We start from the raw sequence: 26,290 nt of genomic DNA, 5'->3' as shown, positions 1-26,290 counted from the left end.
GTCATAATCCTTAATTAATTCCAACCATCTCCTTTGTCTCATGTTCAGATCCGGCTGAGTAAAGATATACTTTAAACTCTTGTGATCGGTGTACACCTCTGTACGAGTACCGAAAAGATAATGACGCCAAATTTTCAACGCATGAACCACTGCAGCTAACTCAAGATCATGAGTAGGGTAGTTCTTCTCATGCGGACGTAACTGGCGAGACGCATAGGCAACCACCTTCCCACCTTGCATCAGAACACAACCTAACCCAAGTTTGGATGCGTCGCAATACACTTGGAAACCTTTCTTTGGATCAGGTAAAATCAAAATAGGAGCTGATATTAAACGATTCTTCAACTCTTGAAAACTCTGCTCACATTCTTCTGACCACTTGTACTTCACATCTTTCTGAAGCAGTCGTGTCATGGGCTTAGCAATCTTGGAAAAATTCTCTATAAACCTCCGATAATATCCTGCGAGGCCTAGGAAACTGCGAATCTCTGAAACTGTCTTTGGTTGTTTCCAGTTGGTTACGGATTCCACATTACTAGGATCGACGGCAACTCCTCCTGCTGAGATGACGTGACCAAGGAACTTCACTTCAGACAACCAAAATTCACACTTGCTAAACTTAGCATACAGTTGATGTTCTCGTAGCTTCTCTAGTGCAAGGCGAAGATGTTCTTCATGCTCTTCTTTGGTTCGGGAGTAGATAAGAATGTCATCAATAAAGACCACCACGAACTTGTCTAGGTACTCCATAAACACCTTATTCATCAAGTTCATGAAGAAAGCGGGGGCATTGGTAAGTCCAAAAGACATAACAGTACATTCGAACAATCCATACCTAGTGGTAAAAGCTGTCTTAGGTATATCTTCCTCTTTGATCCTCAACTGGTGATACCCTGATCGAAGATCTATCTTGGAGAAAACGGTGGCACCTTTAAGCTGATCAAACAAATCATCAATTCTGGGCAGCAGATACTTATTCTTGATAGTCACATCATTTAGTGCACGATAGTCCACACACATCCTCTGGGTATGATCTTTCTTTTCCACAAAAATAATCGGAGCTCCCCATGGAGATGAACTTGGTCTGATGTATCCTTTCTGAAGCAAATCGTCTACTTGCCTCTTGACTTCTGCTAATTCATTGGCTGCCATTCTATAAGGTCTCTTATGGATCGGAGTTGTTCCTGGTACCAAATCTATTCTGAACTCTATATCCCTTTTAGGCGGCATACCAGGTAAATCATCTGGGAACACATCGGGATACTCCCGGACTATAGGAATCTCTTCCAAAGTTATTTGGTTCAGTCTTGACCTTAAAGACTCAGAAGACAATGCATGAACAGTTACAACTCGACCACCATTGCTGGTGAGAGTTACTTTTCTGTTAGCACAGTCTATCACACCCTTATGCCTGGCTAACCAGTCCATCCCTAGGATGACATCAAGATCTTTGGATTCTAACAGGATAAGATTGGCCAGAAATGGTACGCCTTGAATTTCTATTCTGACAGAGGGGCTACGTTGCAAAGAGAGTGCTTGATTACTTGGGGTACTAACCATCAAAGGACGTCTAAGATCTTCTACTTCCATCCCATGATTTCCCGCAAAACTCATAGATAAGAATGAATGTGTACCACCAGAATCGAAAAGCACTGTTGCAGGAACGGAGTTAACAAGAAACGTACCCAAAATCACATCTGGAGCATCTTGAGCTTCTGCAACAGCAACATGATTGACACGGGCCTTTGATGCTGGTACAGTAGAGTTGCTCTGAGCAGGGACAACCTTCACGCGTCAGGGCTTCGGACACTTGTCAGCGTAATGTCCTGGGTCTCCACAGTTGAAACACACCACAGGCTTGCTGCCTTGCTCCCTCTTGGCAGGTTGTTGCTGTGTTGAGGCTGCAACAGGACGTGGAGCTTGATTGCGAATGTTGTTGCCAGCATTGTTGTTGAAGAACTGACGTTGCGGACGAACAATAGACGAAGAACCTCCCTGTGGCCTGGACTGGGGTCCTAAAGTAAGACGCGGCCTCTGACTATTCCCCTGTTGTGCCTTGAAGTGAGCAATCCGGCGTTTCTTCTGCTCCATGCGATTGTACTTGTCCTCCTGGCGAATAGCCTTATCCACTAACTTCTGGAAATCAGGATAATCTCCAGTCATGAGTGGGTAAGAAAGCTCATCATTAAGTCCTTCCAAAAACTTCTCCTGGCGCTCTTCATCAGTGTGTACATCTTCCGGAGTATAACGAGCCAAACGATTGAACTCGTGCAGATACTCCGTAACAGAGCGAGACCGCTGAGTGAGCGACCTGAATTCCTTCTTCTTGAGAGACACCACTCCCGATGGTATATGCGTTTTCTGGAAAGCAGCGGTGAACTCAAGCCAAGTGATAGGTTTAGCAGTAGTCCTGTTAAGGCGGAAGTGATCCCACCATTCAGAGGCAGGGCCATGCAACTGATGTGATGCAAATGAGACCTTCTCCTGATCGGTGCACTGAAGCAAATCCAACTTCTTTTCTATGGCATGCAGCCAATCACCAGCTTCAACAGGATTAGTGGTGCTAGAGAAGGTAGGCGGCCTCACACGAAGAAATTCTGCTAACTTGTTCTGGGGAGGTGCATGGTTATTTCCCTGGTTCTGCTGGTTCTGGAGTTGCTGCATCATCATGTTCATAAGTTGTGCCTGTTGAGCCAGGACTTGGGCAAGTGTGGGATTCTCTCCATTGTTGTTGTTATTATTGTTATTGTTGTTGTTTGGGCCATTCCCGTTACTGCGAGTGAGCACCATCTGACATGGACAGGGCACAAGAAGAGAAACCGGGGGAAAACTACTTAGGACCGAGAATTAATTTAACTTTTATTGATCTTAACTGAGTTTCATTATTACAAACTGAAGACTCTCACACCACTAAACTCACCAACTACCTAACACTCGAAAGCAAACAAACGCACGCACTTACATCCCACCACTGATGTAAATCACATGCGAGACACACACAACCAAACTTAAAACAAGCAAACTAACACAACGATCTAAGACAACGGCTTGACAAGGCACTCTAGGTCTTCCGGGCATCGGAGTTGATTGAAGGCTCGTTCGGCTCGTCTTCATCATCTTGAGTTGCTCCCCACTCGATCTTGGAATGGGTGCGCTTGGATTCTTCTTCTTCATCATCACTTATAATGATGACCGGAGGATCTGCTAGGGCTGGGGTAACTTCTTTCTCCACCACACGGACCTTTGGCGCCAATTGATAGCGAGGGACAAATAGAGCTCTCTTCCTTGCGGTAAGACGAACCCTGGCCTTCTGCGGTGGTGCTTCTCCCTTCAATGCGGCTAGTTCCTTCTCCAAACGATCCACTTTGTCTTCTAGCTTGCAAATCTTACTACGATTCCAATCTTCACGATCTTGAGCTGCTAACACAGTCTCTGCACGGGTTTCATCCATAGCCCACAGCATCTCAACCAAATGCTTTGTGGTAGCATCATTCTCAATTCCTTCAGTCTCAAGGTAGCTGCCACGGTCACTTCCCTGTGGTTGACGAGGATGGTAGCGATACTCAGTGTCGGCCAATTGATCACTGTAGCGATCGCGGAGCTCTCCTATGGCGATCCTTGCCACCTCCTGACATGCATGAATGTAGTTTCTTCCTCCAGCTTCGAACATCACTGAGGGGATATCTTCACTATTACTGTTCAAGGTGACTTTGACTCGGCACTTCTCTTCGTGACGATCATGAGGAATCTGGGCATAAAAGGGGGCAGTCCCAAATCCTATGGCAAAGGACATCATACGCAACTCCTGGACAAATCCCTCAACACCAAACAAGTACTCAGGCTTGTAGCGCGGCATCTAAAGACAAGTGAAAGGAGTGAGTTAAGACATTTATCCAATCAATAGCACAAGTTTTTGGATTAATTTGAATAAAGTTAGAAAATCAAAGTAAAAGGTAAGTGAATAAAATAAACCAAGCTTGCAAGATAAGTTGAAACAGTTGGAAACGAGGTCACAAATTTTGTATTTTTGAACATCAGGTTCCAAAAGAAATAAAAGAAAGTTATAAAATCAACATGCTAAATTTATTTCCTTGCAGCAAGATTAAATAAAACAATATTGTAAAACTTTTACTGGTAAATGAGCCATTAGTACAGTAATAGATGTATAGTACTAATAACACTGAAATAAATTTTGAATGAGAACCACAAAAAAAATATTATGAAATGCATGTGCCATTAGTTTGGTTTAATTAAAAGAGAAAGGGAGGAGAACAGTTCTACTTTTCCAATATTTTTAGAGGGCTTCTATGGGTAACCATTTGGCATAACCTAGGGTCAAGGAGGCTCTGATACCAACTTGTCATGCCCAGAATTTCTATCCAAAATTCCTCTGATGAATGATTGCAAGGTGAGTATATGACATACTCAGCAAGCCACACAGCAAATATGCAAGTGCACAGGATAACAAAGGATGGCATAGTAGGGTTTCATTTGCATAAACAACATTTAATAAACATTTCAGAATTTAATAAAGCAGTTAATAATTAAGCAATATTAATCCAACGCTATACAACATACCCTGTTGTATAGGCCCAACCATTCTGAACAACCATCCCGGCTGCACCGTCCTATCTCCAAACCAGAAATATACCATTCCAAACCAGGAGCTAAACAAATTATTACCATTTAAAGCATTTGTTATCATGATGAGAGGTGTGAGACTAATCACGAAAAACATTGCTCAACCCGCCCATAACCGCGGGCACGGCTATTCGAATAGTTTTACTCTGATCAGAGGTGTACCACTGTACCCACAAGACACAGCTCCACATCATGTCACCATGTGCCTCAATACCACCACGGTATCTCGGAAAGGAGCTGTGACATTACCCCTTGCATAACACAACCCACCACAGTGCACCTTTCCTGGATCATAATCACCCCCTCAAAAACCAGAGGCATGGACTCCCCAACGACCCCCGTGGGCTTATCTCCGCCACTTCTCAGTCTGGTGCCCCGCAATGAACCATGCTATACAAAAGGTAAAGCCGTTGCCCACGCTGGCTTGTGGTTGGCACGATTAATGTTTCACAATAGAAGCTCGCGAACCGGTCCTTAATTGTCATGAGCACGACTCTCAAAACCATGTGCTCACAACCCACCATTATCAAGTTTTAGTTGGCAAGTAATTAATTAACCAATCACGATTGACCATCGTGAACTATCATTAAGCCATTATTAAATAGTAATGAGTCATAAGTTATCCCAATAGTGTGCTAATGTTTCTAAGCATGGCTAAGCAACTATAAATAACATCTAGCTGAACCAATCCAATGTATAAGGTCCATGCTAGTCAAATTATAACCCATAGGAAAATAAAGTCATCTTCGGCCATAATTAAATGGGAAAGGCTCACCACCCAATGACATTCGAAAACAATGCATAAGTTGAATAGAAACAGTGGCTTTAAACGGGATCAACATGCTCAAAGGGTTGTTTGGGATCTGTGTGACTTGCCTTGCTGGCCTTGGAACTCTTCAAAATCTTCTCCTGCGACAACAGACTCTCCGGAAACGTTGGAATCTAAACAAAAAGGAGCAAAATCACCAAAACAGCACATAAACAAGTATGAACAGTACATGTGGATATTTTTAACATGTAGATCTCAATTTTAGAAAAATTTAGAGACTTGAACCAACTAAATCCGAGCTAAGATGAATTAGTTATGAATTTTTGAAGATTTAATCGGATTAAAACACTTATATTGATTTTAATTGAATTATGACGCAATAATGAATTATTTTTGAAAAGGAAAAGGAGGATTATTGCGTCAGCGGCTAGGATTTGCGATGGACCGGGTGCACGGCGGCGGTTCACGAGAACGGACGGCCGAGATCGATCCATCCAAAACGGACGGCCGAGATCCATCGGTCCACGACCGGCTCACGGCGGACGACCCCGATGACGTCAGCGGTGACGTCATCACCGGTGGCGGCTCGGGCGGCGCAAGCTCACATGCTCGCCGGCGAACGACGGCGCGGCGGCGCGAACGGAGAACACCCACGGATAGCGGACGGCACGGCGAACTCACCGGTGACCAAAGAAACGGCGCAGGAGCAACGGACGGCGACGGCGTCAAGGTCAAAGCGGCGGAGAAGATCGGGTCGACGGCGGCGACGGTGCTCCGGCGGTCGACAGCGATGGCGAAGGGGCGGACGAGGACGGCGGCGACTTGGCGACCACGATGGCGACCTTCCCGAGCGACGGCGACAACTGGAGCGACGGCGGCGCACGGCTGGAGCGGCGGCGACGACGGCGGCACGAAGTCTCACGGCGCTAGGGCTCTTCCGACGGCGAGAGGCGAAAGCAAGGGTGGCGGCGGGTAGAGAAGACACCGGGGGTCCTTTTAAAGGGGCTAAGAGGCGGCGGCGGAGGCCCACGGCGACCGGCGACGAGAAGGAAAGTTCGGGCTCGGAGAGAGAGAGACCGATCCGAATCGACCTCGAATCAAACACTTTCCAAGCAATTTTAACCGATGATTCCAAAAGAGAAAAGGTAGAGGAGATCCCGAGGATCATTTCCCCTCTATCGATTCGGCCGGAGATGGAAAGGATCGACCGAATTTGGAAAGAGACGGTGGCGGCGCACGCTAGGGTTTCGGGCGGCGGCGGCGGCGCAAGGAAGACGAAGACTGACAGGTGGGACCCACCTGTCAGCGACAGCGAGGGCGCGCGCGCGTGCGGCTGCGGCTGGACTGGGCCGACTGGGCCGAGGGAGAGAGAGAGAGAGAGAGAGGGTTTTGGGCCGACTTTCGGCCCAAAGCCAAAAGAGACTTTTAAAAACTTTTTCCAATTTAAATTATTCATGAAATGCAATTCCATTTATTAAAAATACTTCATTAGCTCAAATAAATCCCAGAAAAATCTAGGAATTATAGAATTAAGCAAAGTATTTAATAAAATTTTATCTGGCCCTATTTTATATTGGAATTTATTAATTAAAATTAGATCTTCTCTTCTAGGCTTTTAAAATAAATTCTAATAATTCCAATTAAACAACAATTTATATATTTTTGGATTTTTAGGATGTGACACGTAACTCGACCACTTGAAGTGGAAATAGTGGGAGAATCGATACACCGCTGGTCGAGGACTAGGTAGTAGTTATGACTCGACCACTTAAAGTGGAAGTAGTAGGAGAAATGCTACATCGCTGGTCGAGGACCAGACAGTAGTCATAACTCGACCACTTAAAGTGGAAGTAGTGGGAGAAACGCTACATCGCTGGTCGAGGACCAGGCAGTAGTCGTAACTCGACCACTTAAAGGGGAAGTAGTGGGAGAAACGCTACATCGCTGGTCGAGGACCAGGCAGTAGTCATAACTCGACCACTTCAAGCAGAAGTAGTGGGAGAAACGCTACATCGCTGGTCGAGGACCAGGCAGTAGTCGTAACTCGACCACTTCAAGTGAAATTAGTGGAAGAAACGCTACATCGCTGGTCGAGGACCAGGCAGTAGTTGTAACTCGACCACTTCAAGTAGAAGTAGTGGGAGAAACGCTACATCGTTGGTCGAGGACCAGGTAGTAGTCGTAACTCGACCACTTCAAGTAGAAGTAGTGGGAGAAACGCTACATCGCTGGTCGAGGACCAAACAGTAGTCGTAACTCGACCACTTCAAGTAGAAGTAGTGGGAGAAATGCTACATCGCTGGTCGAGGACCAGGCAGTAGTCGTAACTTGACCACTTAAAGTGAGGCGAGAGAGATCGCTACGTTTTACTGGTTCGAGAACCAGGAGTAGGAATCTCTTAATCACCTATAGGGGCGCTAAAGTTGGTTTATTAAATGTGCATATCATGTGGCCAGCATGACTCACATACCCAACTTATAGCATATCCGGATGTCCGCTCGCAATCATGTCGGGTGATCAAACCGACAGCGTTTGCGAGGAATTATCCGTTAACAACCTTTTCTCGAGTAGTCCAGCCATGGGCCGATGCTATGAGATAGGTCGTCGGTCTTCATTGGTAAGTTGGGTGCGACGACTCCGCATTTGTCAAGAATGTTCTCGATAGTGGGGTGTACTCGACCACAACCTACTCGAGTGCTCAAATGTTCCTGAAAAATATTTTCTAGAAGGCAAGACATATAGCAGAGAATATCGAGTATGTACTCAAAAACTGCATGGATCTTCTAGTATTATCAGGATATAACGAGCAGATGTAAATATCAGACATTATGTAAACCGTAAACAAGCATGATTTATACAGAAGATAACAGAGCGAGCCTCCAGCGTTAGACCGTAGTCGATTTAACGTCGGAAACATCCGCGCAATAGATATTGTATAAAAAGACATGCTCTAGGTAAACATAATAAATCATGGATCCGACAATGCTGTATGATCTGAATAGGTACGATAAATTGCAGATAAAATATTGCGTACCTTTGTAGATACATGCCGGATGTATCTACGAAATTAGTAGATCAATTTGAAAAACCAATCTACCAATTACCTTATTGCGTACTCGTTCGACATCATATGATCTGACATCTTTTGGTACGCCGCGTATCTTGAGGCTTGGATGATCTCGATAAACCAAGTTGTCGATGACGATGATGGTTCCGATCTGGTCGGAAGATGTACTTCAGTCGGGTTAGATCTCCTCATAGCCGAAGTCGTCGAGTAGCTTGTTGTTGGAGAATCCATCTTTTGAACCCTTCTTGTCGAAATCCTGAAGCACCAAAATCCCCTACCTAGCGCGCCACTGTCGACGTTTGATGTCGCAATTCTGGTATTTGCATAGTATGGAGATCGTCGGTGCTAGGATATACGCGAGACTGAGATAAAAGAGATGGGGACGAGGATTTTTATACAGGTTCGGGCCCCTGAGCTATCAGGTAATAGCCCTACATCCTGTTGGCCGGAGCCGATATTGCTCTTATTCACCATAATCACACTAGTACAATATGTGGGGTAGCCTATCTAACTGTTGTCGACATGGCGGTCTGAAGGTCTGACTCATAGTCGACAACAGGGTAGCCTTCCTCCTCGAGCTCGCGCCCGACGGAATCAGAGACAGTGCTAGATCCCTACGGCCGGCCTCTGAAGGTACCGGATAGGGTCGATCCAGGCGTATCTCTGATGTCGATATCCGGCGGCTTGTCTTGGCGTATATAGGCTTGTATGTTGCGGCTTCTGGTGGGTGTATGTTGATTGTGTTGGTTCCCCCCAGTGGGTGTCTATGGATTCTCCCCTCTCCTCCTAGGGGTCTTGTATTTATACCCATAGGTGTCCCCTTGTCCAAGTAGAATTAGGGAAACCAATATGGATGCAATCCGAGTAGTCCTTGTCGTTTCCATGTAGAACTCTGGTTGTCTTTCCTTATCGGAACTCCTCCTATATCCGAAGGTTGTTTCCGTATAGGACATGGTATGTGGTGGATCCTGCCGATATTTAGTCAACTACTATTAGGTATATGGTATCTATAACCATGACATAGTATTTTTCACATTCGTATTGATCAATTGATGTTAATGAATATATATAGATATATATGTTTAAATTTATTAACATCAATATAAATGTGGGAAATACTAGAATGATTTACATTGTGAAACGGATGAATACTATTTTTCAAACCCCGTTAGGTAGATGCATGAAGTTTCAGCGATTATGCAATAGGGCTCAAAGTAGCGGTTCTTTACACAGAAAGATAATTTTTCCCTTTTTAATTTTGAACTACAATTTTATTAAGTGGGGAGGGGAATCAATCAACATCGTTAGATCATTTGTTCTAGCAGTATATACTTACTGATGTGCTGTAAAAGTTTTCAAATTAAGTCAAGCATATTTACAAAGAGGAGAAGTACTAAGATAAATACGACGCCGATCGACACGTGCCAGTTTACCATATATATGGATGCATACTACTTATATTTGGAGCAAATTATATTTTGGACCATCTATCTTAGCACAATTTTATGGGGAGAAAAGCCGATACAAGTCATCAGTAAGCTTCGCTCCGGTGTTAATGCATATATTTAATATTATCAAACAATGTGTCTTATGTGAAAATGCCATCTCTATCATATCATATTATGAAAGAGAGGACAAAGGGGAAACAAAGAAAACAAACGAACATAAAGAAGGCCGGCCCAACATTGTTCATTGACTGGATCAGATTTTGTGGAAATCATGACTGACAAGGATGTGTATCTGACCACCAGCAACTAAAGTAGGGCCGTCCATGCAAAAGAGCTAGGAATAAGTTTACTTTAGGTCTCTTAACTTGACACGAGTTGGATTTTCGTCCATCAAACAAAATACCAGATACAATGGATCCCACAAGTGTTAAAACCGATGCAATATTGATCCCATGGCAGTATAGTGGGTGGTTTTGTCCAACGTGCCAATTTGACCCAAGTCAACAGCGTTGAATCATCATAAACCCCACATGTTAGGACCTCTTCACATCTCTCCCTTGTTTCCCTGTTCCCATCTCAGTGACACCCGGTGAGGATAATAGCGGGCAGCAGCAAGTGGTGAGGAGGATGCCAGCCGGTGGGAGAAGCTAGCTCGATGGAGGAAGGACGCCGTAGGTGGCTTTGTCCCACGGACCTTGTTGGTGGCGGTGGTCCAAAGCAACAGCCGTAGTATCTGACATCCAACGGGCGGCAGCCCCCTCTCAGCACCGGCGTCAACAATGAGTCCACGAGCTCGATACCAACAAGGTATTGACTGGTACTGACAAGTATTAGTTGGCACCGATGGGTACTAGATCTAATACCAATAAATATCAGTTGATACCAACGGCTATCATATCTGATATTGACAAGTATCAACTGATAATCTGGTACCGATAAGGTATCAAAATCTGATATACCATCTGGATAGGCCCCCATGGTATAGCAGTCCCTGTGTTTTATTTGAAAAAAGTGCCCCTGACACGCTGGCGCTCTGTGAAGATTTTACTAGTCAACTTTTGTAAAGAGTTTTTCCTTGTTAGCAAGGAAAATCTAACTTGCAAAATGGTAAAAGTAATTCTTTTGATTTGAGGCCCTTTATAGATAACATGAGATTCCTGAAAGTAACGGCAATAAACTTTGTTTCTATGATGAAAGAGCGCAAGTGAGAAACTTGACTGCTGAAACAATACAGGGTACTACTCTCTCCGTTTCGAAATGTTTGATACCATTGACTTTTTAGCACATATTTGACCATTCGTCTTATTCAAAAAATTTAAGTAATTATTAATTCTTTTCCTATCATTTGGTTCATTGTTAAATATATTTTTATGTAGGCATATTATTTTACATATTTCATAAAAGTTTTTGAATAAGAATAAGACGAACGGTCAAACATGTGCTAAAAAGTCAATTGTGTTAAACATTTCGAAACGGAGGGAGTACTATGTAGCAGGAATTCTTCTCTCCGACAGCCTACAATTCTTCTATTCTTCATCAGTTTTGTCAAAGAAACGAGGAGGTCAGGCAAATAAAACCGACATGACCATTGGAAAATTTATATGGACAAAAATGAGACAGTACCATTGTGATAACATGCATGTGGCTAATGCATATGCACCCATTGCAATTAAACAAATTAGCCCATTGAACTATTTAATAGTTTTATAACATTCGGAACTCTTCAGCTCTAAATTTACACAGAGGAAAAATGATTGCAATTATGTGTATCCAATCAGGTTCAAACATCTCGAAAAACACTCTGAATTTGCAGGAAAATGCATCAGGAAGTCACGCAGGGGAGTTATATCATGTGTCTAAACAACAGATCAACAGATCATTATATATGTTCCACGGTTTGACCAGCTTGACAAATGTTGGCATTTCCATCCTCTGAATATTCAATGAAAATGATACATCAGGACTAATCAACGGTTCTACATCAGGATAACCATGAACAATTCAGAATGAGCAGGCATAAAAAGGCAAAGGGCCCTGCCTGCAGTTGCCACCGAACTTACTGCAACATAATCCACAGGAAACACACAAGAACATGGGTTTCTTTGGTTTTGGGAGTGCTCCAACTGCATGTGCTCTCATCTTTGCTATGATTTTGGCCTTGCATGGCCCCTGTTTTGCATTGCCCGAAGCACCGGGGGAAGCGAAAGAGGTATGAATTTTGTAGAAATTTTGGTCAGATCACTTTCAGAATATGAACTTGAAGAAGCATATGTAGAGAGAGTTTAACTGAAGAACTGATGAATAATCCAAGTTAAATTTGCAGTTGTACATCGTCTACCTGGGGGAGAGGCAACATGAGGATGCTGATCTTGTCACTGCCTCACACCACACCATGCTGGCCACAGTTCTCGGCAGGTAAGCCAAAACAAAAACGCACAATTTAATTTGAATTTATACGCAGGCTCGATGCAACTGTTCATATTCAATTTGTAGTTCAAAAGGTTCCGAAAGTTGGACAAAGCTACATGAAACTAAATTAGATTTTTTTGTTCTTACCAAGATCATGAAATTCATGCCTTGTCATCGCTAGGTTGTTCGCTTAAGTGTTGCGTGACTCGATCTAGTTATATGATTAACGAGGTGATTCCCCGCGCTTTGTTGCCAAAATCACTAAGCAATTCTCAAAATATTTTTTTTTGACAATCAAGCTAGGAGTAGAAAGGAAAAAAATAATGAATCATCAGTGTTTATCAGTATTTATGATAAAACAAACAAATGATGCCCACGCTTTAATGTGAAACATATCGATAAATATATGTTAAATATTATAAAAATGGTATATATATTTGTTAAAATATTGTGCAAATGATGTGAGGGGTGATTATTGGATATGCTTGTATGTTGATTTGTAGAATTAAATAAATTGTAGATGATGTTGTATGCTTGTATGATGTGAAATATGTAATTATTGCTAGTGCGTGGTTTGCATCTTTAGCTTTAAATTTAGTGGACTATAAATTTATATAAAGTATAGATATGATATTGTCTTAATTTCTAGGCTCCGAGCATAGTTTTGATTTTAAGCGAGGGTTCCAACAGTAAGCTAAAACCCAATGCAATCAATTAGGAAAGGAGGATAAGTTGGCATTTTGATGACGTGGTTCAGTGATATTCTTCTTTTTGAATCAACTCTTAAGTGGTGTTTGGTTGGAGGGATTAAAGTGGAGCTAAACTTTAGTCACTCTCACAAAAGTATAAGTCCCTACCATAGGGACTTATATTTTTGTGAGAGGGACTAAATTTAGTCCCTAGTTCCCAAACACCCCCTTATCTGCGTGTGTTGTCCAATGGTATTACTGGCATTAGCATCAGTTTTGTTCTGATCTACGTACGTTCGATGTGGAACGGCTCTAGTACTTCACTATTAATCGATGGTCCAGAAACTGAAAAAGTCAGAATATAATTCCATGGCCCACAAAACTTTTACCATTGACATTTCTGGATGCACATTTAGTCATCTGAAGTTTGCTTCACTGATGCAAAATTTGAGCTAGTGTGATTATCAAAAACACTGCATGAAGTTGTACCACACTTTTTTGTTGCGTTCAATCACAGAGGCTGGAGATATTAACCATTTCCATTGCATTAAAAAAATATGTTGTACTCACAAGAATAGTGTCGACGTTTGATGTCGCGATTCCGGTATTTGCATAGTATGGGGATCATTGGTACTAGGATATACGCGAGACTGAGGTAAAAGAGACAGAGACAAGAATTTTTACACAGGTTTGGGCCCCTGAATTGTCAGGTAATAACCCTACATCCTGTTGGCCGAAGCCGATATTGCTCTTATTCACCATAATCACACCAGTATAATATTTGGGGTAGCCTATCTAACTGTTGTCGACTTGGCGGTCTGTAGGTAGTCGACAACAGGGTAGTCTTCCTCCTCGAGTTCGTGCCCGGCGAGATCAGAGACAGCGCTAGATCTCTACGGCCGGCCTCTGTAGATACTGGATAGGGTCGATCCAGGCATATCTCTGATGTCGATATCCGGCGGCTTGTCTTGGAGTATGTTGGCTTGTATATTGTGGCTTCTATTGTTCCGTAGATTGTGGTGGGTGTTGATTGAGGTGGTCGTGTGTCCCCTCTCCTCCTAGGGGGCCTTGTATTTATACATAGGTGTCCCCTTGTCCAAGTAGAACTAGAAAAACCAATATGGATACAATCCGAGTAGTCCTTGTCGTTTCCATGTAGAACTCTGGTTGTCTTTCCTTATCCGGAACTCCTCCTATATCCACAGGTTGTTTCCGTATAGGACATGGTATGTGGTGGGCCCTGCCGAGATTTAGTCAACTACTATTAGGTATGTGGTATCCATAACCCTGACAAATAGTTAAATGCAAAATTATATAATAAAGAGATTTGCTCTGGTATAAGAGAAAGTATCTCGAGGTACCGGTACCTCACGGTACCAAATCGTTTCCGATCGTTGGATCTAACAGTGCCCATTTTGTCCAGCTAGATTTAACGATTGAAAATGATTTGGTACCGTGAGTTACTGGTATCTCAATGTACTTTTTGTTGGACTGAAACAAATCTCTTATCTTTGACCATCAATTTCTCTTTCAACTAGTAAGGTAGCCCGCGCAATTGCGCGGGCATCTTATTTAAATTTTATTATTAGGATTTTGAATATTATGACTTTGTCTCTCGGTAAAAGAATTTGAATGTTCCTTTATAACACATGATTGAAAAAAAAGTATAAAGGCCGGAAACATGTTAGAAATGCATGTGTAAAACAGCGAATAAACAGATTTTGGACAGTAAACGAATTTTGTACATAGTACAGAAATAATATGAATTTTAAAATTTGTTAACCCACATAGATGAAATCATCATCTTTCATTGCATAAATAAACTGCAGTTAACCAAACAACCTTTCCGTTAGCAGCTTGATTTTCTCGATCCCATGCGAAGGGAAAAAACATACGCATGCATCTTATTACTATTTTATTAATTTTATTTGCTATAGAGATATACCGCAACTTTTTGGATATCAGCTAATCGTTATGTGCACCGTGCATTGATACCTCGTAAGCAATATGATTTAGGGATTAGTAGATAGTGGTAGTGTGGATATACCTCGTAATAATTGATCAAGTATATTGTATACTATATATTAAGCATTTTAGTAGCTTTCTAAAGAACTTATCAGAGTGGCTACTCCTTTATCCTATATATCTATAAAGTTCATTCCCAAAATAAGTATAGCTAATGCTAATTCTCTCTTCTCTCATGAAGCCACAACACCATAATTGTTTTTAGCCCTTGGATGATTCATCAAGGGTGTAAATTGCATCTCTTCTCCCCAAAAGCCACACCATACAACTCAACCATTTATAACTTTTGAATAATTGATGAAGGTACAAAATATACAAGCACATGAAAGAAAATCATATAGTAAATAAGATATTTTTTCTACTACTCATATCTACTATTTTATTACACAATTCTCCTACAGCAATGTACGGGCCATCTAGTTCATAGTGAGAACGTTTCCCGGACTGCTAAACGTGTTATATTTTATCTTTTTCTGATAATTTCTATTATTTTCTCTAATTTATTATAGTATCATGTACAATTTTAAGAGTGTTCATAAGATGTTTAATGGACTTAAACTTTCCTATGTTTATTTTTGCATGGTATCAGTAGGATATGAATTTTTTCATCAGACTTACTATAATGTATTCGTGCAAATTAAAGGACGGTATAGTGATGCAATCAATAGGAATCCCAATCACACACTTTTTTTACTATAATTCAAAGGAGGTTTAAATTTTAATTTTAAATCCCAACTATAGTTTTGGGCTGAGTTCAAACTTTTTAACAGTGTATTGCTCTTTGGATTTCACAAAGAAAACAAAACGAAAGAGAGGAACGTGGGACCTGCGTGGGTACATACTTATTTACACCTAGAAGTGGGGACTTTTAGAGATAAATTAAATTGGTAGTTTTTTAAGATAGATTCAATGCATGGATAAAACAATGGTCTAACAAAATAAATGAAAACCAACGGTTAAATGCTGTTTTTCTTAGAATTTATGTGATTTATTATAGCGCCACGTGGTAGCTTAGAAGCGTTTATAGGGATGCTATGTGGCGGCTTAGAACCATTTATAGAAATGCTATGTGGTGGCTTAGTAGCATTTAGACGAAGTTTATTGAACTTTCAGTATATAATTAATAGATAGATAGATGGTAGATTATCAGTAATAAAAAGAATTAAGCTGAGCATAAAACCAACATATATATTTTTTATAAGTTAATACATGCAAGATGCACGCATGCATGTAACCCTCCATGAAGAGGACATCGACAGATGTAACCATGGTGCTTTAGCTCTCAACAACTTATGGAAAAAAAAAGAACAGATGATGCATATACATGCTTGAGAGGTGAGCAGATTGCCGGATTGGACGTTTTATATGTTAGCTGTTAATTTTTCTTTTCAATCTGTAATTGTTTTTTTGGTTTTTTATCTTTTTTTATTTCGATCTTTTTTTATCACTTTTGGATGTATTTTCTCTCATATAGAAACGGTATATTAGAAGTGAGAGATTATATTTTAATGGATCTAATAATCTAATGGTCCAAAATAACGGATCCATAGTCTAAGTGTTAGATGTTTCACTTTTTCTTACAATTCTCTAATTTATTACCGCGTCACATGGCGATGTATGAGCGTTCGTAAAAAGCCACGTAACAACTTAATAGTGTTTGTAGGAAGTTTAATAGACTTTTAGTATATAACAGATATATTGTGATACAAGATGTTTAATTTAATGGATATTTATTATTTGCTAGCTAGAAATTAAGGAGGCCACAGTGAGCAAGCAGATATGACGTAAAATTTTTTGCGACCACTTGATAGTATATGTTATTTATTTTTTGCTATTTGTAGGAGTATTTGTCAAACGATGTATTTCTTATATATCAAAACACATGGCTAATGTAGATAAATAGAATATGTTGTAAAAATTTATAATTATTTAGTTATCTAATTATTTTTTACATAATAAATTTATTATCTATAAAATTAGAAGATGGATGGGATGAAGAAAAGAGAGGTTGTGAGGGAGTAACGTACGTACACGTACATGTACGTGCTTTACGTGAGGAGTGGAGGCCCATGAGGGGAGCGGGAGAGGATGGGATCTTGGTTTATTTTGTTTAATATAGATCTAATGGTGTAAAATAATGGGCCCGCTATATTAAGTGAAAATCAAGGGTGAGATGTTTTGCTTTTTTTCTAGAATTTATTGGATTTCTCTAATTTATTAGAGTGCCAAGTGGCGGCTTAGAAGTGTTTGTAGGAAATTTAATGGACTTTTAGTATAATAGATAGATAGATAGATAGATAGATATTTCAATTCAACTTCAAAAAGTGTGATATGGTTATATTTTGCAGTTACCGTAGTTTGATGGTTTGGCATTTTTTATTTTTGCCAACTACTGTTATATTTGAGCTATTGTACTGCTGTGATTTATGTTCTTTGATGTCGTTTTATAGTTTTGCAGTGCCCCATCTCACAGTTTTTTCTTGTTTCCCCTTGCTTTATATTATTAACTTGTGTTCCAAAAAATTAATCCGTTGGTTGAATATAGAGTTCAAATCTTCATCACAAAAATAAATAAATAAATAAACAAATCAGATCTGACATTACCATGTGATATTTTTAGCATTCGTTGTTTATGATTTCGTTTTGTTTTGAAGCGAGGAATTGGCTTCGGAATCAATTGTCTACAGCTACAAACATGGATTTTCTGGCTTTTCTGCAATGCTCACCGAATCACAAGCAAGAAACATCAGAGGTAATTAAAAGAATGCTCTAAATTAATTACATGCTTCAGAAGCGATCTAGCCATATAGGTGCTTTGATTGCTTATGAAACCCAAGGTTAATATATGAAATACCTTCTGAAAGAGACTACCTATAAATTAATTCTTGTCATATATACAGGGCTACCTGGAGTTGCCAGTGTGTGGATGAACCAAATGCATAATGTTGTTACAACTCGTAGCTGGGACTTCATGGGACTGCCCTATAATCAGACAAATGGACTGCTGGCACATGCCAAAATGGGAGAGGGGATCATCATCGGAGTTATTGATTCAGGTCTGAATATTATATTTCTGGAGTTCATTTTTTCATAACAAAACAGATGCACTTACACTCAGCCACTCTCATTGTTCTCGATGGAGGAATGAAATATTGATTTACTATTATAAAGTTATAAAGTTAACTTAACAAATAAATTAGTGTATTAGTCCTCATCGAAGAGTTTGTTTGGCAGAGCTCTAACTTCTAAATTTAACTCCAGTAGTCGGGTCTGGAGTGAAATTGTGTAGCAGCCTAAGGGCTTGTTTGGTAGAACTTCAACTCATAAATTTAGCTTCAGAAGTTAGGTTTGGAGTGGAGTTGTGGAGCAGCTTAAACCTATCTTTACTTCTCTAGTTCATTTTGGGCCTGTTTGGCACAGCTCTAGTCCTGGAGCTGGAGCTCAGCCAAACAGTTTCAGCTCCACTAAAACTGAGAGTGGAGCTGGGTGGAGCTCTCTCATAAAATGAACTAGAGTTGTGGAGCTGGGTTTAGACAGCTCCACAACTCCACTACAGACCCAACTCTTGGAGCTAAATTTAGGAGTAGGAGCTGTACCAAACATGCCCTTTGTTAGAGCACTCCACCTAGCTCCATCCCTGTTTTACATGGAGCCGAAACTGTTTGGCTGAGCTCTAGCTCCAAAAAAGATGAAGCTGGAGCTGTGGTTGTGACAAACAGGTCCTAAACCTAGGTACAGTTCTCTAGTTCATTTTGTGAGAGTACTCTACCTAGTTATGCTTCTATTTTAAGTGAAGATGAAATTGTTTGGTTGGGCTCCTGCTCCATAAAAGGTGGAACTGGCCAAATAAACCAAAGTTTATTTTATAAGAGCACTCTACTTAACTTTGCTCCTATTTTAAATGGAACGAAAACTTAAGAGATGGAGTTAGACTAGGAGCTGTGCCAAGTAAAAAGACTGTACCCAACGGAGGAGGTCCCACTCTCGCTTCCTCGTTTCTCTCTGCGCTCGCGCGGTCGCCGCCGGCGTGCGAAGGGACGCGAGCTTTGCCCACAAGGGAGGCGCCTGATGCCCTGATCTTGCCGCGCCATTGCCGCGAACCTGGGGCGCTCGACGGCGGCGAGAACAGCAGCTGGCCAGATCGCACGGGGTGGCGCCGCCGCCAGAGCCTCCAGCTCACGGCATGAGAAGAGGCCGCGCGGCGCCAGGCGGTTCATTTCCATGCCGGTGAGGTGATGGTGATGACCTCATCCCTCCCCTTCCTCCATGGCGGGGCATGCATGGTTGTTGTTATGGGGACGGAAACCATTCCGTGGAAACGATTCGTGCTTGTCTTTGCCGCGTGCACACAAGGTGTTCGATGAATTGTCTGAACTCTGAAGGTGAGATGGTGGCAGTGGGAAGACTTAGAACTTAGAAGGAATTGAAAAGGTGGGAGAGGCCATGAGCAGAGAAAGGTGAGAAAGGCTGCACCCAGGGTACTCCATGATCGTGCCTCGCTCTATTTTCCTTTCCATCCCCTTGTCTTTCCACAAGTTATGGTATTGCCCATGATTTCATCTACTTGTGACTATGATTTAGTATTACCAGCTCTGTGCGATAGTAGCAGGCTCCCATCCTGCGTTCCCCTATATTTAGGCATCGCAAAACCAAAATTTTTGGTCAAACAGATGAGCACAGACAATAAAAGGCCATTTTGTAAGGTGAGTTATTTTTTTTTCTTTTTGAGCTGCGCTGTAGTACTCTACAAGGTAAGTCACAAGTAGAAGTTACAATGATCCCATCTTCTCTGTGTGGCTTCAGATGGTAAATATATATGATAATTGGAAACAGTGTTGGATAGTAATTTGAGCTATCAGTTGATATATATGTAATCCCATTATACATGAGGAATATTTAGCCACCTTCACATGATCATTTAACAAGAACACAAAATCATATTAAGACAAGTACACATGGGAAATGATATCTTTATCTATATCTTACTTGAGTTATCTGATGAAAGTATTTAGTCCATGATACAAATTGACATTTTTTCCCCACCTTTAGGTATCTGGCCAGAGTCACCGAGTTTTGATGACACTGGCTATGCTCTTCCTGCTGCAAAATGGAAGGGGATTTGCCAATCTGGCATGTCCTTCAGAGCTAAGAGTTGCAACAGAAAGATCATTGGTGCAAGATGGTATGCTGATGATTTCAACAAAAGCCAACTTGAAGCTGCAGGTGAATTCCTGTCCCCCAGAGATTTCGATGGCCATGGCACCCATGTGGCCTCCACAGCAGCTGGCAGTGTTGTCCGCAACGTTAGCTTCTATGGTTTGGCTTCTGGCATTGCGCAGGGTGGTGCCCCGAAAGCTCACATTGCTGTCTACAAGGCTTGCTGGAGCATCGGTTGCAGTGAGGCGACCATTTTCAAGGCAATAGATGACGCCATACATGATGGAGTTGACGTCTTGTCACTCTCCATACTCAGCCCAACAGGGCACACTCCAGCATTTCATGCGGTGATGAAGGGCATACCGGTGATATATGCAGCTGGGAATGATGGGCCATATACCCAGACAGTGAACAGTGTTGCTCCATGGCTGTTAACAGTTGCAGCATCGACAATGGACCGGCTGTTTCCTACTGTTGTCACTCTTGGAGATGGACAGACGCTTGTGGTATTTTCTTCCGTCTACTGAAAAAACTAGTATAAAATACATAGATGAACCCTGCGTATATCATGATTTTAAGGATCACGGGGGTTGAATTATTGACCTCAGGCAAGCAACTCTGTATTCTCTATCACTTAATTGTACGTGCAGTAGGTCTCATCTATTTATTAGTTTTATTGAAATTTAATTCAGAATAACCATTGTCTATGATGCTCGTAAGTAATACATGGGACCATGATACTTTCAATTATAAATTATTATAATTCCTAACAGATAATTATAAATTATTTATACCATGATACTTTTTGTGTGCAACTCTAAATTCATAATTAGCTATGTGCTTGTATAGATTATTAAATTCAGTTTCATGTTGTACTGCATGCATGTCAGTTCGCATCATTCCACTTTCTCAATGATTACAGGGACAATCCTTATTTGTGGGAACACGGAAAGCAAATCAGTTTCACACGCTCAAGCTCTACTATAATGACATGTATGCTTATACTATATGCTCTTAATTTTCCTAGCTATATCACCTACTCTGTGTTGCTTAGTTTTGGTAATTTGAAGTCATTGTTTGTCAAGCCTTTTTTTTGCAATGAAACTTTATTAGCATAACTTTCAAATGAAATAGTTCTTAATTTTGCAGGTGTAATTTGACTATTGCAAATAGTACAGATGTGAAGGGGAACATCATCCTTTGCTTTAATCTCAATGCCATTTTCACTACCACACAATTGGTTGAGTTAGCAACAGCATTGGTTAAAAGTGGAGGGAAAGGATTTATTTTCACACAGCGAAGTAGTGACCGTCTTGCTACTTGGCAATTTCAAGCTTTGACTATCCCAATTGTTTCTGTTGATTTAGAGGTTGCCTTCAGGATTCATCAATATTTCAGGTATGCGTAAAGTTAGGATTTTCATATGCATGCTTTACACAGCAAGTTGTTTATTGAAGAAAAAACTGGCAGAGGGCACTACCATTTAACAAATAGCACGTCAAGCAGTGAAAATTGGCGTTCAAGTCATAATTGCATATAGCAAATTAGCAATGTTGCCCTTAGACTACGAAATGGGTGGTTAATATTTGTTTTTGCTCCATCTAGTAAAAATAAAATGACTAAAGAAATGGATGTTGTTTGTAATGATCTCTTGGACCATGAAGGAAAAAACTGCTAAGTCGGTTGTCATGCAGCAGCGACTTGTTGTAGAGAAAGAGGAGACAAGAAATAGGAAATGAACTTACATCTTATTTTCTTAATTTGATCTTTGTAGAACTTACATACATGTCTAATAATAATTTAGTTCCTTAACGTTTTCTTTTGGAATGCTATTTTGATGTTGTGTGCAATTGTATTGTCAGCATTCTAGCATCTTTAGAGTGTTCCTGATCTACTTTTACGAACAAAATTTTGTAAGAAATCAAATTATTCCCCTAAATTTGAGGGAATACTACATAACCCTGAACGTTGTTCATCTGAAGACAGAACCAATTGATATTTGAGAACACAAAGTTAGGAAAAAAGTAGTTCCATTTCTCATCATGAGTAATGGCATTCTTGACCACCTCTCTGAATGAAGGACATGTTCCTGGGTAGTTTCATTTCATTTTGAATGTTCTTTTTGGATATCTAAATTAAATAAATGGAAACAAGTTTATTGAGAAAAAGCATAGTACCATAGTGAAAGAATTAAGAGACAAATGGAGATAACGTTTATTACAGAATATAAGAGCATATAAATAAAGTTGTATAATATTACATTTCATTGGCGATACTGTAATAAATTATACATATAAACAAGACATGCAATTTGTAACCCACTCTTCAAAATACCAGCCAAAGAGCTTTTCCTTGGCATATACATGCATGTTTGCTAAATCAATTGGTTTTACATAGTTCTCCATTTTCTTGACAGCACAACTCAGAGCCCGCTGGTAAAGGTTTCTCCAAGTCAAACAACTACTGGAAGAGGAATTCCTGCTCCAAAGATGGCAGCTTTCTCATCTCGGGGCCCAAGCTTCATCTACCCTACAGTTCTCAAGGTATATATCTGGGATTATCACTAACTATTTTCTCATGTAAATGACCAAAAATAAAATGTCCCTGTAGTGGAATGTCCCTGTGCAGATAAATCAAGTTCAGTAGATCTATAAATGGTTTCTATGTCTGTCAATTTATAGTAATGTTGGAACTGAGTTTTCAAATGCACAAAAATAAAATGTGTTATGGTAATGTTGTAGTATTCATCTTAGCTAATGTTGTGAAAACTACAGATTCTTAAATTTAATATAATGATAAAAGGAAAAAAAATCTACTTCGCTTATTTAGGGATTGCATGGTGTACCTTTATCAAGTAATCAGTTAAATAGTTCTGGACAATCACAATGACTACCACTTGTATCTTATGCTTTAAGACGCAATGAAGGACTTTCAATTTCCATGCTTGATCTCTTAAAGAAGAGTTTCTGGAACCTTAAAACAATAGTTACAATATTTATCAGACATGAAATTTTATTTTAGCATTAAAATCCTTTTTATCTTATTGAAGATGTATGGATGCAAATAAACAAGATAACGCATGTCATGGCACATGGTACTAGTCTTACATTTATTGGCACTGCTGTGCCAAATACTCTCTCCGTTCCAGAATAAGATAATTTTTGGCCCCTCCCATTTGTCCCAAAATAAGTTCATTTTTGAGCAATCATTACACCAGAGTTTGTAAAAGTTGGAGATAAACACATCGGGAGTAGATAAAGAGGGGCATAATTGCACTAGGATTTGATAAAGTGTTTCTATTCTTTTTGGTTTTGCATTTGTATGTGAGGGGTGTGTGAAAAATGAACTTATTTTGGGACCGCCAACAACCCCCTTAAAGGTTAGAAGTTGGTAAACTTGGCTCCCTTGGATTAATATATACTGTCCAGATTCACCTAAACTCGAGCTACAAGAGACTAATTCCATTTATACACAATACACATGAGCCACTGGGCCTGTAATCAATTGAGCCAATGCTAATATCCACCTCGAGTCCTTAACCCACTTACAGCAAGTCTAGTTGTACAGCCCACTACTTACTCCAAAAATTACCACATCAGAAAAAATCATTGTTTAATCAATGCATTGTTATTTAAAGTATTATTTTTCCTCTTTGTCCCATGCGCTCTCTCCTGACACAAGTGGCAGTGAATTGGTTGAATTGCTCAAGCATGCATGGGAGCGCGAGTGCAGCTAGCGCTTAAATAGTCGCCCGATGATATACTCTCTCACCTCCAACTCACTGCTAAAACTGATGTGCGGGCTTATATCTAGTTATTGTACCTACTCTTAGGCTCTGTTCATAAGTGCTCGTTCCCAAGTCCCTTCGCCTCATTTTTCACGCGCACGCTTCCCAAATACTAAACGATGCGTTTTTTGTAAAATGTTTCTATACGAAAGTTGCTTAAAAAAATCATATTGATCCATTTTTGAAAAAAAAAAAGCTAATACTTAATTAATCACGCGCTAATGGACCGCTCTGTTTTCCGTGTGCACCGTTTTTGGTTGGGAACCTCCAGCAACGAACATAGCCTTAGAAAGCTGATGGCCTTGGAATCACATCGCTGCACATTAAATGCTTGGAACCATTAGGTGGTATTCTTTTGTCCTAAAGATGAAGATGAAGATTAAGTTTTTTACGCAAAACGAGGTGGTATTAACGTATGATTGATTGAGTTTTAATTATTACAAACTTGAAAAATAGATTAATATGATATTTTAGAGAAACTTTCATATAGAAAGTTCGCACCGTTTAGCAGTTTGAAAAGCGTGCTACGAAAATCTTAATCTTCATCCAATTCTTGTTGGAGAAAAGAACGGGACCTTAGTATGCACATGTCCATGCATGCTATGCCTATGTAGGTGTGGGGTATATACGGACAACTATGTGGTTAGAGGGATCCTCTGCTATGCCATATTTGACACTATAATGCTGGGACATGCTTTAGTCCTCCACACCCATTCTGGACAGGTTATGTTCACTGATCGATGAAGCAACCAGATTGGTCTTGGTCCTTGCTTTGCCCAATAGAGATAACAAGTTTACTTGGCTCCATTTGGTTCTATGTTATCTAAACACCCAAAATGAGACTATGGGAGTAACCTCATCGTTGTTATGCAAATTTGCGCTCAATCTACCACTATTTTTCCTTGTTGCATCCAGTTATTCCTTGAATGATAGTGTGCTTATATACTATTTTTTAAGATGCAGCAACAACTAAGGTAATGTTTTTCCATTTATTTTACTTTTAATTTGATGAAAATATTGAAGTTGAACTGTATTTCCTTAGTATATATGTCAATGGCTCAATGTAATTAACATTTTGAATATTATTTCTACACATTCCAAACAGCCTGATGTTGCTGCACCTGGGGTGAATATTTTAGCAGCAGCACCACAGGTTGGTATATACAAAAAACTGGGGCTCCCCTATTTCTTCAATTCAGGGACATCAATGGCTTGCCCACGTCTCAGGCATTGTGGCCTTGCTCAAGTCACTCCACCCAGACTGGTCACCTGCTGCTCTCAAATCAGCAATCATGACAACCGGTAAGTACAACTCTAATTGCTATTAGTACATTAGGAAGTAATTTCATACAAATTGAGAGAAATTATTCAACACCATAGTTTTGTTAATGGATATCCCAGTTTCTCAATACTAGAAAAACTTCTGTGCAGCACACATTACGGATAACAATGGTCTCCCATTGGTAGCTGATGCAACCCCAAACAAGATCGCAGATCCTTTCGATTATGGAGCTGGATTTGTTAATCCGACTAAGGCAAGCGATCCTGGACTTATATATGATATCGATCCTTTGGATTACCAAATGTTGTTCAACTGCATGATTGGATCAAACACGAATAGAAGCTGCACAGCAATTGAAAGTTCTCTCTTTGACCTTAATCTCCCATCAATTGCCATCCCCAATCTCAAGACATCACAGACAATATCAAGGACAGTCACCAATGTAGGCCAACCTGATGTAGTGTATAAAGCATTTCTTCAACCTCCTGCTGGCATTGATATGCTAGTTAAACCTAAGATGTTGGTGTTTGATAAGAACACAAGGTCGCAGTGTTTCAAGGTAACATTCAAGGCAAGACAGAAATTCCAGGGCGACTATACATTTGGTAGCCTTGCTTGGCATGATGGAAGCAGCCATTGGGTCCGTATCCCAATAGCTATTCGTGCTGTAATCGAAGATTTCTACTCCACCGTATCCTGAATCACAACTATGCTTGTGAAAACCATGTTTGAGTATATGACATATGTATTGGGTAAGCAACTCTCTGTTGTGGGGATTACAATAAAATGACAACTATTATTGTGTATTTGGATTTTGTTTATAAAAATAAAAAATATTGTTGTATTTTTATAATCCTGATATTTATATGATGTTTTTCAATTAATCTTTTGGTGGAACCTACTGAGTTCCAGAAACTCGTGCGGTTGGAATGATCAATGGGGGATTCAACTGCACACATATCCGGTGAAACAAGTGTTCTTATTTTTGCAGCAATACATTTGAAGAAGGGCGCAAT

General features: G+C 40.5%; 1 pseudogene; it reads left to right on the top strand.

Moving 5' to 3' along the window:
- Window positions 1-11,972: 11,972 nt before the first annotated feature.
- On the top strand, window positions 11,973-26,080 carry LOC4350233 (subtilisin-like protease SBT3.9; annotated as a pseudogene).
- Window positions 26,081-26,290: the final 210 nt, after the last annotated feature.

This window comes from Oryza sativa, chromosome 11, assembly GCF_034140825.1.
Source record: "Oryza sativa Japonica Group chromosome 11, ASM3414082v1".
In the NCBI taxonomy this organism is placed as follows: domain Eukaryota; kingdom Viridiplantae; phylum Streptophyta; class Magnoliopsida; order Poales; family Poaceae; genus Oryza; species Oryza sativa.
This window is presented reverse-complemented; position numbering and strand designations above follow the sequence as displayed.